Consider the following 15,707-nt stretch of genomic DNA (forward strand, 5'->3'; position numbering starts at 1 on the left):
CCGAGAACGTTCAAGATCCTTCACTCTCTCTCTCTCTCTCTCTCTCTCTCTCCACTCTGAGTGTAGCTCATCCCACCAAGGGTGCGTAGTTGAACACACACATGAGGTGGGTGTTAAAAAGGTAACAAGGCGCTGCCTTGCTTTACCTCATAAAGACCTCACATTACAGACTTATAGGAGTGCTGTAGTGAAGGTCTCACATAGCAGACTGCAGTCACAGCCAGGTAATGGAATGATGACACAATCGCTATTCGGGGACGGCGCTCTGTCTCAGGCTAACGCCTCAGTCAGTGCAGTTCAGACCCGTGCTGCGTTCACGGAGGGCCGGGATATCAAGGTTATGAGTTTAACCAACGTATCGGCGCCCCCGTTTCTCTCAGAATGCGCTAATGTTTCCTCTCCCTTTCTTGGGAGGCCCACCTTGGGCTGTTCCACCACTTCAGTGTTGGGGAACAGCGGCAGCGAGGGCCGTCGAGGAATACAGGTCCTTCCTACTGAATGTACCACAGCTTTGCGCTCTTCCGCTTTCTCTGCATTGCTGGGAGTGGCGGCGAAGCTGTACCCTCTCCCTCTGGTTAGACCAGACGTTGCAGAAGGGTTATGCCATCCAATTTCATCTGACCCCTCCCCCATTCAGGGGGGTGGTGGAGACGGTGATGAAAATGCCGAAAAGTCGCCGCTCTCGTTGCAGAGATTACGGAACTTTTGGCGAAGGAGGTGGTCACAGTAGTTCTCTGGGAGCAAAGGAACAAAGGGCTATATTCGCCCTATTTCCTGGTGCCGAAAAAGACAGGGGGAATGAGGCCGATATTGGATTTACGCATTCTCAACGAGAGCGTAGCCAAACGGCCCTTTCGAATGCTAACGACAAAACGTCTACTGGAATGTGTCCAGAAGGGAGACTTTTGTACGAGACCTAAAGGACGCGTACTTTCATGTGCCGGTGCAGCCGCGTCACAGGAAGCTTCTGCGGTTCGCCTTTCAAGGGGTAGCGTACGAGTTCACGAGGATGCCATTCGGGTACGCCCTGGCACCTCACACGTTTTCCAAATGTGTGGAGGCGGCATTGGAACCGTTGTGTTGTCAGGGAAAAAGGCTACTAGCCTACCTAGACGACCTACTGGTTCTCGCCCCGTCAGCAGAGCTGGCGTTCACTCACACGACACAGACAGTGATTCATCTCACGCGTCTGGGATTCACTGTGAATTGGAAAAAGAGTGCACCCTGGCCCAGTCATCAGATTGTTTATCTGGGGATACAGATAGACACTGTGACGATGAGGGCTCGAATTTCGGACCCTCGAAGGGTTGCTATGTTGCTAGTTCTATGACGGTTTTGTCCGAATCACACGGTAACGGCGCTTTCGGTCATGTCACTCTTGGGTCTCATGTCGTCGGCCAATTTCGTGGTTCTGCTGGGACTCCTGCGCATGCGCAGGATACAGCGATGGTTCGCCAAACTACGACTAGACCCAGTGCGTCAACGTCGTCGGTTGGTGGTGGTTCCCCTCTCGCTCAGTGCAGATCTGAACTATTGGAGAGACCCGCGTGTTCTCACACACGGAGTCCCAGTAAGCAAAGTGTCCTCCTACATTCCAGTGTTTACAGATGCCTCTCTGACTGGATGGGGAGGGACATGTCAGACCCAAGCGATAGGAGGTGTGTGGCCTCTTTCGAATCATCACATCAACCTCTTAGAGTTGGAAACGGTTCTACTGGTTCTGACCCACTTCGCGTCTACCCTTCGGGGTCGCGATGTGCTGGTCTGGTCAGACAACCGAACCACAGTAGCTCACATCAATCGCCAGAGAGGAGTCAGGTCTCCTGCACTCCACCGGGCAGCGGAGGAATTGTGGCTGTGGGCTCACGAGCACCTTTGCTCATTGAGAGCAGCACACATTCCAGGCTACTTGAACATAGGGGCAGACATCATGTCTCGAGGGGGTCCTCGAGACGACAAGCCGAGGTGGATCTATTCGCGTCACGTGTGAATGCGCATTGCCCTCTTTGGTTCTCTCTTCGAGCTCAGGACGAACCGCCACTGTTGAGGGACGCGTTTGCGCACCGACCGTGGCCGAGAGTTCTCCTGTATGCTTTCCCACCGCTGTCCTGCATTCTCCCACTGTTAGCCAGGGTGAGATCAGGCGGGCTGTCTATCATATTGGTGGCTCCCGATCGCCCAGGGGCTCCATGGTTTGCGGAGATGATTCAGATGTTGATTGCGCCACCTTGGCCAATTCCACATCAATGGGACGCGTTGTCTCAGGCGGGAGGCGCGATAGGGCAGTTGCCCATAATCGGCCAACCACTGAAGGTTTGGCTCCTGAGAGGGACAGGCTAGAGCGCCGTGGGTTATCTGATTCTTAATCAGAACCATACAGGGTTCACGTGCCAGTTCCACTTCCAGGGTTTATGCCAGCAAATGGAACGTGTTTTCACAGTGGTGTGCCACAGAAAATGTGGACCCCGTGTGCTGTCAGGTTGAGAGTGTTCTATCGTTCCTACAGTTCTTATTTGATTCAAGGGAATTCGGGACATGGGTAACTAGTTAACGTTAGCTTGGCTCTCTCTGTGTGTTCGTGCCGTGGGAGGACGGGTTTCTTCGTTGGCAGAAAGCAATGGCTAGCTAGTATGCTAACTATTCTAGCTAAATAACTGGCTGAATAAGTTGACGACGGACTCGCTCAAGCTGTCGGGACTAACCCACAACGTTAGACACGGACACGAATGATCTGCTTGGCGTGTTGACACACTGGTGGTTTGTTGTGGCCGAGTTTTGGTGCTAAACCGAGTCCGGCATGCTAGTTGGCTGTGGTGTCATATGACTAGGTGCCCTGGACGGTTTTCACAGAAGAATACTGTACCAAGTTAGCTAGCTGAATAAACTAAGTTAGTATATTCCTAGAAAACATTGAACCGCTGTAGTTTACAACAATTATAGTTACTGAGGTGGAAGTTGGGAGAGTTATATTTGGGTGTTTCAGTGAAACGTAAGTGAGGGAGGTGCCGCTCTCTCGCTTTCCCAGATGTTTAGTTCATTTCATTCCGATCTCCTTTGCATTATTGTAGCCATTTTCTGTAGCCTGTCAACTATGCCTCTGTCTGTCCCTGTTCTCTCCTCTCCGCACAGGCTATACAAATGCCTCACACTGTGTGGCTGCTGCCTCTCTAACCTGGTGGTCCCTGCACGCACAACCCACGTGGAGTTCCAGGTCTCCGGCAGCCTCTGGAACTGCCATTCTGCGGCCAACAAGGCAGAGTTCATCTCAGCCTATGCAACCCTCCAGTCCCTCGACTTCTTGGCGCTGACGGAAACATGGATTACCACTGAAAACACTGCTACTCCTACTGCTCTCTCCTCGTCTGACCATGTGTTCTCGCATACCCCGAGAGCATCTGGTCAGCGGGATGGTGGCACAGGAATCCTCATCTCTCCCAAGTGGACATTCTCTCTTTTTCCCCTGACCCATCTGTCTATCTCCTCATTTGAATTCCATGCTGTCACAGTCACTAGCCCATTCAAGCTTAACATCCTTGTCATTTATCGCCCTCCAGGTTCCCTTGGAGAGTTCATCAATGAGCTTGACGCCGTGATAAGTTCATTTCCTGAGGATGGCTCACCCCTCACAGTTCTGGGTGACTTCAACCTCCCTACGTCTACCTTTGACTCATTTCTCTCTGCCTCCTTCTTTCCACTCCTCTCCTCTTTTGACCTCACCCTCTCACCGCCCCCCCCCCTACTCACAAGGCAGGCAATACGCTTGACCTCATCTTTACTAGATGCTGTTCTTCTACTAATCTCACTGCAACTCCCCTCCATGTCTCCGACCACTACTTTGTATCCTTTTCTCTCTCGCTCTCCTTCAACACTACTCACTCTGCCCCTACTCAGATGGTAATGCGCCGTCGCAACCTTCGCTCTCTCTCTCCCCGCTACTCTCTCCTCTTCCATCCTATCATCTCTTCCCTCTGCTAAATCCTTCTCCCTCCAATCTCCTGATTCTGCCTCCTCAACCCTCCTCTCCTCCCTTTCTGCATCCTTTGACTCTCTATGTCCCCTATCCTCCTGGCCGGCTCGGTCCTCCCCTCCTGCTCCGTGGCTTGACGACTCATTGCGAGCTCACAGAACAGGGCTCCGGGCAGCCGAGCGGAAATGGAGGAAAACTAGACTCCCTGCGGACCTGGCATCTTTTCACTCCCTCCTCTCTACATTTTCTTCATCTGTTTCTGCTGCTAAAGCCACTTTCTACCACTCTAAATTCCAAGCATCTGCCTCTAACCCTAGGAAGCTCTTTGCCACCTTCTCCTCCCTGCTGAATCCTCCTTCCCCTCCCCCCTCTCTGTGGATGACTTTGTCAACCATTTTGAAAAGAAGGTTGACGACATCCGATCCTCGTTTGTTAAGTCAAATGACACTGCTGGTCCTGCTCACACTGCCCTACCCTATGCTTTGACTTCTTTCTCCCCTCTCTCTCCAGATGAAATATTGCGACTTGTGACGGCCGGCCGCCCAACAACCTGCCCGCTTGACCCTATCCCCTCCTCTCTTCTCCAGACCATCTCCGGTGACCTTCTCCCTTACCTCACCTCGCTCATCAACTCATCCTTGACCGCTGGCTATGTCCCTTCCATCTTCAAGAGAGCGAGAGTTGCACCCCTTCTCAAAAAACCAACACTCGATCCCTCTGATGTCAACAACTACAGACCAGTATCCCTTCTTTCTTTTCTCTCCAAAACTCTTGAGCGTGCCGTCTTTAGCCAACTCTCTTGCTATCTGTCTCAGAATGACCTTCTTGATCCAAACCAGTCAGGTTTCAAGACTGGTCATTCAACTGAGACTGCTCTTCTCTGTGTCACGGAGGCTCTCCGCACTGCTAAAGCTAACTCTCTCTCCTCTGCTCTTGTCCTTCTAGACCTGTCTGCTGCCTTTGATACTGTGAACCATCAGATCCTCCTCTCCACCCTCTCCGAGTTGGGCATCTCCGGCGCGGCTCACTCTTGGATTGCGTCCTACGTGACCGGTTGCTCCTACCAAGTGGCGTGGCGAGAATCTGTCTCCGCACCATGTGCTCTCAGCACTGGTGTCCCCCAGGGCTCAGTTCTAGGCCCTCTCCTATTCTCGCTATACACCAAGTCACTTGGCTCTGTCATATCCTCACATGGCCTCTCCTATCATTGCTATGCTGACGACACACAACTAATCTTCTCCTTTCCCCCTTCTGATAACCAGGTGGCGAATCGCATCTCTGCATGTCTGGCAGACATATCAGTGTGGATGACGGATCACCACCTCAAGCTGAACCTCGGCAAGACGGAGCTGCTCTTCCTCCCGGGGAAGGACTGCCCGGTCCATGATCTCGCCATCACGGTTGACAACTCCGTTGTGTCCTCCTCCCAGAGTGCGAAGAGCCTTGGCGTGACCCTGGACAACACCCTGTCGTTCTCCGCTAACATCAAGGCGGTGCCCGGATCCTGTAGGTTCATGCTCTACAACATTCGGAGAGTATGACCCTGCCTTACACAGGAAGCGGCACAGGTCCTAATCCAGGCACTTGTCATCTCCCGTCTGGATTACTGCAACTCGCTGTTGGCTGGGCTCCCTGCCTGTGCCATTAAACCCCTACAACTCATCCAGAATGCCGCAGCCCATCTGGTGTTCAACCTTCCCAAGTTCTCTCACGTCACCCCGCTCCTCCGCACACTCCACTGGCTTCCAGTTGAAGCTCGCATCTGCTACAAGACCATGGTGCTTGCCTACGGAGCTGTGAGGGGAACGGCACCTCCGTACCTTCAGGCTCTGATCAGTCCCTACACCCAAACGAGGGCACTGCGTTCATCCACCTCTGGCCTGCTGGCCCCCCTACCTCTGCGGAAGCACAGTTCCCACTCAGCCCAGTCAAAACTGTTCGCTGCTCTGGCACCCCAATGGTGGAACAAGCTCCCTCACGACGCCAGGACAGTGGAGTCACTCACCACCTTCCGGAGACACTTGAAACCCCACCTCTTTAAGGAATACCTGGAATAGGATAAAGTAATCCTTCTACCCCCCCTTACCCCACCCCAAAGAAAGAAAAAAAAAAAATTTATATATATATATATATATATACAGTGGGGGAAAAAAGTATTTAGTCAGCCACCAATTGTGCATGTTCTCCCACTTAAAAAGATGAGAGAGGCCTGTAATTTTCATCATAGGTACATGTCAACTATGACAGACAAATTGAGAAAAAATAATATAAAGATCCAGTCCATGAAAAAAATTGGAGGCCCCTTACGCTTCAGTGTTGTGATGCAAAAATTCTAGCAAAACGTATAGCGCATAGAATTAAAAAGGTATTGTCGGACATTATTCATTCTAATCAGACAGGTTTTTTTACATGGATGATACATTGGAGATAATATAAGGCAAGTACTGGAAACAATAGAACACTATGAAAAATCTGTGAAACCAGGCCTGCTATTCATAGCAGACTTTGAAAAGGCATTTGATAAAGTACGACTGGAGTTCATATACAGTGGGGTCAAAAAAGTATTTAGTCAGCCACCAATTGTGCAAGTTCTCCCACTTAAAAAGACGAGAGAGGCCTGTAATTTTCATCATAGGTACACGTCAACTATGACAGACAAATTGAGAAAAAGAAATCCAGAAAATCACATTGTAGGATTTTTAATGAATTTATTTGCAAATTATGGTGGAAAATAAGTATTTGGTCACCTACAAACAAGCAAGATTTCTGGCTCTCACAGACCTGTAACTTCTTCTTTAAGAGGCTCCTCTGTCCTCCACTCGTTACCTGTATTAATGGCACCTGTTTGAACTTGTTATCAGTATAAAAGACACCTGTCCACAACCTCAAACAGTCACACTCCAAACTCCACTATGGCCAAGACCAAAGAGCTGTCAAAGGACACCAGAAACAAAATTGTAGACCTGCACCAGGCTGGGAAGACTGAATCTGCAATAGGTAAGCAGCTTGGTTTGAAGAAATCAACTGTGGTAGCAATTATTAGGAAATGGAAGACATACAAGACCACTGATAATCTCCCTCGATCTGGGGCTCCACGCAAGATCTCACCCCGTGGGGTCAAAATGATCACAAGAACGGTGAGCAAAAATCCCAGAACCACACGGGGGGACCTAGTGAATGACCTGCAGAGAGCTGGGACCAAAGTAACAAAGCCTACCATCAGTAACACACTACGCCGTAGGGACTCAAATCCTGCAGTGCCAGACGTGTCCCCCTGCTTAAGCCAGTACATGTCCAGGCCCGTCTGAAGTTTGCTAGAGTGCATTTGGATGATCCAGAAGAGGATTGGGAGAATGTCATATGGTCAGATGAAACCAAAATATAACTTTTTGGTAAAAACTCAACTCGTCGTGTTTGGAGGACAAAGAATGCTGAGTTGCATCCAAAGAACACCATACCTACTGTGAAGCATGGGGGTGGAAACATCATGCTTTGGGGCTGTTTTTCTGCAAAGGGACCAGGACGACTGATCCGTGTAAAGGAAAGAATGAATGGGGCCATGTATCGTGAGATTTTGAGTGAAAACCTCCTTCCATCAGCAAGGGCATTGAAGATGAAACGTGTCTGGGTCTTTCAGCATGACAATGATCCCAAACACACCGCCCGGGCAACGAAGGAGTGGCTTCGAAGAAGCATTTCAAGGTCCTGGAGTGGCCTAGCCAGTCTCCAGATCGCAACCCCATAGAAAATCTTTGGAGGGAGTTGAAAGTCCGTGTTGCCCAGCGACAGCCCCAAAACATCACTGCTCTAGAGGAGATCTGCATGGAGGAATGGGCCAAAAATACCAGCAACAGTGTGTGAAACCTTGTGAAGACTTACAGAAAACGTTTTACCTGTGTCATTGCCAACAAAGGGTATATAACAAAGTATTGAGAAACTTTTGTTATTGACCAAATACTTATTTTCCACCATCATTTGCAAATAAATTCATTAAAATCCTACAATGTGATTTTCTGGAGAAAAAAAAATCTCATTTTGTCTGTCATAGTTGACGTGTACCTATGATGAAAATTACAGGCCTCTCTCATCTTTTTAAGTAGGAGAACTTGCACAATTGGTGGCTGACTAAATACTTTTTCCCACTGTATATATACAGTGGGGAAAAAAAAGTATTTAGTCAGCCACCAATTGTGCAAGTTCTCCCACTTAAAAAGACGAGAGAGGCCTGTAATTTTCATCATAGGTACATGTCAACTATGACAGACAAAATGAGAAAAAATATCCAGAAAATCACATTGTAGGATTTTAATGAATTTATTTGCAAATTATGGTGGAAAATAAGTATTTGGTCAATAACAAAAGTTTCTCAATACTTTGTTATATACCCTTTGTTGACAATGACACAGGTCAAACGTTTTCTGTAAGTCTTCACAAGGTTTTCACACACTGTTGCTGGTATTTTGGCCCATTCCTCCATGCAGATCTCCTCTAGAGCAGTGATGTTTTGGGGCTGTCGCTGGGCAACACGGACTTTCAACTCCCTCCAAAGATTTTCTATGGCGTTGAGATCTGGAGACTGGCTAGGCCACTCCAGGACCTTGAAATGCTTCTTACCAAGTCACTCCTTCGTTGCCCGGCGGTGTGTTTGGGATCATTGTCATGCTGAAAGACCCAGCCACGTTTCATCTTCAATGCCCTTGCTGATGGAAGGAGGTTTTCACTCAAAATCTCACGATACATGGCCCCATTCATTCTTTCCTTTACACGGATCAGTCGTCCTGGTCCCTTTGCAGAAAAACAGCCCCAAAGCATGATGTTTCCACTCCCATGCTTCACAGTAGGTATGGTGTTCTTTAAATGCAACTCAGCATTCTTTGTCCTCCAAACACGACGAGTTGAGTTTTTACCAAAAAGTCATCGGACCATATGACATTCTCCCAATCCTCTTCTGGACCATCCAAATGCACTCTAGCAAACTTCAGACGGGCCTGGACATGTACTGGCTTAAGCAGGGGGACACATCTGGCACTGCATGATTTGAGTCCCTGGCGGCGTAGTGTGTTACTGATGGTAGGCTTTGTTACTTTGGTCCCAGCTCTCTACAGGTCATTCACTAGGTCCCCCTGTGTGGTTCTGGGATTTTTGCTCACCGTTCTTGTGATCATTTTGATCCCACGGGTGAGATCTTGCATGGAGCCCCAGATCGAGGGAGATTATCAGTGGTCTTGTATGTCTTCCATTTCCTAATAATTGCTCCCACAGTTGATTTCTTCAAACCAAGCTGCTTACCTATTGCAGATTCAGTCTTCCCAGCCTGGTGCAGGTCTACAATTTTGTTTCTGGTGTCCTTTGACAGCTCTTTGGTCTTGGCCATAGTGGAGTTTGGAGGTGACTGTTTGAGGTTGTGGACAGGTGTCTTTATACTGATAACAAGTTCAAACAGGTGCCATTAATACAGGTAACGAGTGGAGGACAGGGATCCTCTTAAAGAAGAAGTTACAGGTCTGTGAGAGCCAGAAATCTTGCTTGTTTGTAGGTGACCAAATACTTATTTTCCACCATAACTTGCAAATAAATTCATTAAAAATCCTACAATGTGATTTTCTGGAATTTTTCTCCTCAATTTGTCTGTCATAGTTGACGTGTACCTATGATGAAAATTACAGGCCTCTCTCATCTTTTTAAGTGGGAGAACTTGCACAATTGGTGGCTGACTAAATACTTTTTTTCCCCACTGTATATATATATTGTAAAGTGGTTATCCCACTGGCTATAAGGTGAATGCACCAATTTGTAAGTCGCTCTGGATAAGAGCGTCTGCTAAATGACGTAAATGTAAATGTAAATAAGCAGCATCGCCCGCCACCATTAAGGTTTTTGCAGCGGCGATTTCGGCTTGTCATGAGGGGTTTGGCAGAGACAATGTCTTCAGCCACCCTCTGGTGAAACGTTTCCTTTTGGGAACACGGCAGCTTATGATTTGGCTCTGGTACTCGAAGCGCTCTGCGAGCCGCCATTCGAACAATTGAACCAAATTCCCCTCAAGATGCTGTCTGTGAAGACGGCACTGTTGTTCGTTTTGACTACTGCTAAGCGTGTCAGTGATTTGTGTGCTCTTTCGACGATACCCGACTGCCTTGCCATTAATGGCGATTTGAGCAGAGCAGTGTTACGTCCTAACCAGGCATTTATGCCGAAGGTTATTAAGAGCTCATATAGATCACAGACCGTGGAGCTGTGGGCTTTTTCTCCCACTCCCCATGGGGAGAGGAGAGGAAAGGCTCCATCGCCTGTGCCCAGTGCGCGCTTTGGCGTGTTACGTTGAGCGCACAGCAGCGATTAGGTCATCGCCTCAGCTGTTTGTGTGTCACGGTGCGGCTGCACTAGGTAGACCACTTTCAAAACAGCGTCTGTTTCATTGGCTTTGCGAAGGCATTGAGACAGCTTATGAGGTAGCAGGGCGACAATTGCCTCAGGTATAAGAGCCCACTCCACTCGTGGAGTAGAGGCTTCTACTGCCCTTTTCAGAGGAACGGGTGTAGAGGATATCTGTGCAGCAGCGTCGTGGTCGTCACCGTCTCCATTTATCCGTTTCTATCTCTTGGATATGTCTTCTAATTCTTTGGCTCGGTTTGTACTCAGCGTAGCTGATGGGAGGCCTTGAGCTAGGAGAAGGAATGCAGGACTAGAAGAGGTAGGTCTCTTTCAGGTCCGCTCCTGTTAGAGGGAGACATATATGACATGATTCCTGACTGACATGTTCAGTACAGTAGAGGGATTGTTATTAATCTGCCCACCAGTGTTACTGGGTTGGGGCGGGATGATGAGGGAAATCGTTTTTGTAACTTTGTTACATTACTATTAGATCGGACATAAAATATTGACGGAATTGTGACGTCATCTATCTGCTGGTTCAGATTAGTATGACTCATATTCTGGTTATCTGCCCACTAGACATTGGTAATGCCATTGGACTAGGTGGGGCGGATTTGTACCGAGGACACAGTATATTGTGACACAGTGTGTCACAGTACTGTGGGACTTGATCGCAGCCATTGCTAGGCCCGACCTTTTCATTTAAGTGGGAAGTGTTGGGCTCGGCAGGGAGTACATTTTGGAGCATTGCGCCCTATGGGGCGGAGCTCCACGATATAGAACGATAGTTACTGGAGTTGTAACTCCAGTTCTATGAGTGGAGCGGAGCCCCATAGAATTTAAGGCCCTGCCACCATCCAGTCTCGCTGAAGGTAATTTCTCGGGAGGCTGATTGAGGGGAAGCGTCCCCTCTTATAGGGACACCTGTACTCCTATTGGCTGCAGGTGTGTGCATAATTTTGTCTCAGGCTGTTCGCTGCCTAGGCAGCTGGGTAAACCAATAGGAGCAGAGCTCCCCTATGGGGCTCGCTCCACTCATAGAACTGGAGTTACAACTCCGGTAACTATCGTTACATCTCTGTTACATCTCATATTCAACTCATCACTACTAATTTAGCCAGTTAAATCTCTCTCACACAGCACTCAACAGTATTACAGGAAGCAGGTAAACTGAAGCTGAAGAGAGATTTTTTTTAAAGAGAACCGTCATAAAGGTTGACTTCTGGTGGGGATTAGAGCAAAGGTCGAACACAACGTGCCATTCCACATGGGGACCAGTACGGAAATGTATCCACTCACTACTGTAAGTCGCTCTGGATAAGAGTGTCTGCTAAATGATTAAAATTAAAAAATTTAAGTGTATATTTTGCATTTGTGAAATTATTTTGATGTGTTATGAAAGTAAATGGCTTTATGTTCTAGAACCGTATCGCAATTGAGAATCGATTCACGTTTAGATGGATAACTTGGCTGTTTTGGCTGCCAGAGCAAATCTACCTCTGAAAATAACATATAAAGTCCTTTGACCTTAAGGAATAATGGTAGGCTCCTTAAGATTACACCTTGGGCTAGTCCAGTGCTTCTCAATTATTTTCTGTTACGCCCCCCCTAGGAAGAAGTAAACATTTCGCGCACCCCAACTCTCCGCCGCGACTGTAAATAGTATAATTTATCTATACAATTGTTATAAGTACACCTCTGCATAACATTGTATCCTTATTAACATTAAAGAAAACAAAAAAATAAAAAATAAAGTAATATAGATCAACTTACAACAAAGAATAACTTTATTAACATTGTTTTTAGTCTGTAACAGAAAATACTTAAAGTTCATCAATTTGCCTGAAATAAAATAAAACATTCAAACCTTATTTAAACTGTAAAACATTTTTGACCATTTGATACTGAAAAACAAAATTAAACATAATCAATAAATAATAATACATTCAAATTGATCAGCAACATTAACTCAGGAGCACAATATATGAAACACTTTGACCTATAAAACAAAAATGAATAAAACAATTTGTGCTGATTTTTTTTATAAAAATGAGGAAGTCAGGATTAATGGCTACAATGAGCACATTTTGCAGTGCACAGCTTTTCGAAGCGGGGTTTGAAGCATTACATTTACATTTTACATTTTAGTCATTTAGCAGACGCTCTTATCCAGAGCGACTTACAGTTAGTGGGTGCATACATTTTCATACTGGCCCCCCGTGGGAAACGAACCCACAACCCTGACGTTGCAAGCGCCATGCTCTACCAACTGAGCTACACAGGGCCAAGCATGATACTGCAACTCTCAGCTCCTGCTCAATGTTTAGCTGGGACCTGTACTTGGTCTTCAGTGCAGCAACAGCAGAGAAGCCAATCTCACAAAGATAAGATGTTGCAAAAGGAAGAAGAATGCCCATGGCCCTCTGCCCTAAGAGTGGATACTGCCTCTCTACACTCAGCCAAAATTCACTCAGTGTCTGTGATGTGAACCTCAGTCTCAATGTGGAGTCAGACGTCATATCAATGAACTGGTCCTCCTCTGCAGAGCTGAAACCAGTTGGAGCTGGTGCATTGAAAGGATCTCTCACCCAGTCATATTGGGAACTGTTTTCAGGGAAGTACTTTTTAAAGAATCCCATCAGTGATGAAATATGCTCCTTAATATATGGAATCACTGAGGTGGCATCATAGTCAGTAGTGTCAACAAATTCATTCAGGTTCTCGAATGAATCAGTATTTCCTTCATCAAGTCGCCTGTCCCACATTGCAAGCGTTCGAGTGAAAGAGCTGATCTTTTCTGTGACCTGAGGTGTTTATCTTTCCCTTGAAGCTGTAGATTTAGTTCATTTAGCTTTCCAAATATGTCACTCAGGTAGGCCAGTTTTGCCAGGAAGTTCTCATCACTAAATTTTTCTGCGAGGTCATACTTGTGCTCCTGCTCCGAAAACATTCTTATCTGCTCTCTGAGCTCAAAAACTCGGGACAAGACTTTTCCTCGTGACAGCCACCTTGCTTCACTGTGAAACAGCACAGCTTGATGTTCAGCTCCCATCTCCTCACAGATAGCAGAGAAGACTCTTGTTTTTAGTGGTCTGGTGATTGGGGTGTATCAGCATGATTGGGGTGTAATGTCTTTAAGTGACGCCTTAATTTATTTGGCTTCATGCTGTCCGCTGCCAACATTTTTAGACACAGTAAACATACCGGTCTTTCCTCGTCTCCCACCGTAGTCGCAGTGAAGCCAAGCGCTACATACGCTTCGTCATATTTCCTTGTCTTAGCTTTCGGGAGACTTACATTTGTCTCATCTCCGTCTCTCTCCGCCTTTCTTTTCATCCCTGTTAAATATTTTTCCATGGTGTCTCTTAAGGGTTTGTTATCTGCACTTCATATCTCCTGCTCTGTGCTGTGTGCTCTTGTTCCGTGCAAAAAAACCCTACTCCCTGCGGCAAAAAAAAACCATGTTCCCCGGGGTCACACGCGCCCCCCCCCTGGCATCGCTCCGAGCCCCCCCAGGGGGGCGCGCCCCACTATTTGAGAAGGGCTAGTCCGACCCCAGTGCAGCTGTAAGCAAGCATACGGTTGGAATCTACTCTGGCTAGGATGACAGAAGGATGTGGGATAGGGACATCAGACCTGTATACAGGGCTCAACTGTAAAAGGTTGATCTCAGCATGACTCCCTGTCAAATTAAAGGTTAAATAAATAATAAAGATGTCTAAAATGGGTTGACTTTGAATTTTGGTCAGACTATATTAAATGGGGCTCTCACATGTAGCAAGACATAATAACCATAGATCTGGCATTGGCAATAGCCTTGTCTGGCTGGAATATCTCTCAAGTAGCATCTCCTATTTGCTAGCTAGCTTCCAGATGGCATAGATGTCAGGTTGTGCAGCTAAAGTTAGTTAGTTAGAACTAAACCACAGTGTCGTTTCTGAACAGTCAGTGCTGGACCTTGTGATCGCAGGGGATGTGAAGATCTCTGGAGAAACAGTCACGCACACATCGCGATATCCATGTTGTTGACAGTTACTTACCTAATGCCGCTGGGAACTGATTTTGTGTAGCACAAAGTGTGATACTTCCGTTTGGGTACTTCCGGTTATTTTATTACGTAAATACATTGTAGCAATCAGTGATTAATTGTATCAATAGCTAGGTTTCCATTCAATTGGCGACAGATTTTCATGTGAACATTCTCAAATCCGCATAAAGAAAATATGGGCATTTTCCCTCTAGTGGTTTGTTTCCACCAAACTGATTTTTCGCGCAAGTTTTCATGTACCTAATAAAATCTCAAGTTTAATGTGTTTCCATCGCATTTTCAACTCTACCGATAGTTTTGTCACAAAAACTGTTGCGTTAAATAGCAAATGTGCTTACTCTGGTCTTGACACATGCGCTCTAGCCAACATCTCGCAGATACAGTGCGGGTAGCCAAATCTACATGATGAGATTATTATGGATAAATGCGACAATATTTGTATTTGTCAAACGGCAGTCAAGCATCGATCATCATGTCACCAGAATAAGACCCTCGATATTTATTGGAAAGGAGCATCAAGCTCATAGCGTGTACTTTCAAGACCCTGTGAAGTTAATCATAATTTACTTCATCTGTAGCCTAATAAACTGTATAGTTTGCCGAGTCATAGTGGGAGGACCACACCGGTCGCGTGACTCCCAAATTTGCTTCGATATTATGGTTATTATATCAGTATTTGCGCATAAAGGCGTTTCCAACGCCATTTCTCGCATAATACATTTTACTGACACAAAAAAATCTCACCATGTCCAATGAACTAATTATCTGTTGGCATTTATAAAATTGTACCGAAACTCCGTTTCCATCACAGCTGTCCTGATTTTTTTTAAAATACAATATTACTTTACTGGCATGAAAACTGTGGATGGAAACGTGGTTAAGGCAGAATTTTGGAGGATGATAATTTGCATGTGGTAAAATTAAGCAATAATGCCCGAGGAAGTTTGGTGCTACATGGTCAACCCGACTTCTGCAATGACCATGCAGCATTTACACTGATATGGCCTCTGCAGAAGTCAGGGCATTCATACTTCTTGCGCTTCACAGAGCTGTTGTAGAGGAAGTTGTCAAGGAAGTCAGTTTCTGTTTATACAGGACCGCCTGTCCTCACCTACCGTCAACCAATCATGTCAATGCGGAGCTATATGGAGCCCTCCACATTGTTACACAATTTGAGAGACGAACAGCGATGCGGTATGGAGCTCAAGGTAAGGAGCTCAATTTGGCCTCTGCGTGCCTCTGGGGCCTCGCAATTGCGTCCCACCATCCATACCGCGCCTCCGAACACATTTTCGGATCAAGCATAAATTGGCTCTT

Source organism: Coregonus clupeaformis, chromosome 12 (assembly GCF_020615455.1).
Source record: "Coregonus clupeaformis isolate EN_2021a chromosome 12, ASM2061545v1, whole genome shotgun sequence".
Taxonomy (NCBI): Eukaryota; Metazoa; Chordata; class Actinopteri; order Salmoniformes; family Salmonidae; genus Coregonus; species Coregonus clupeaformis.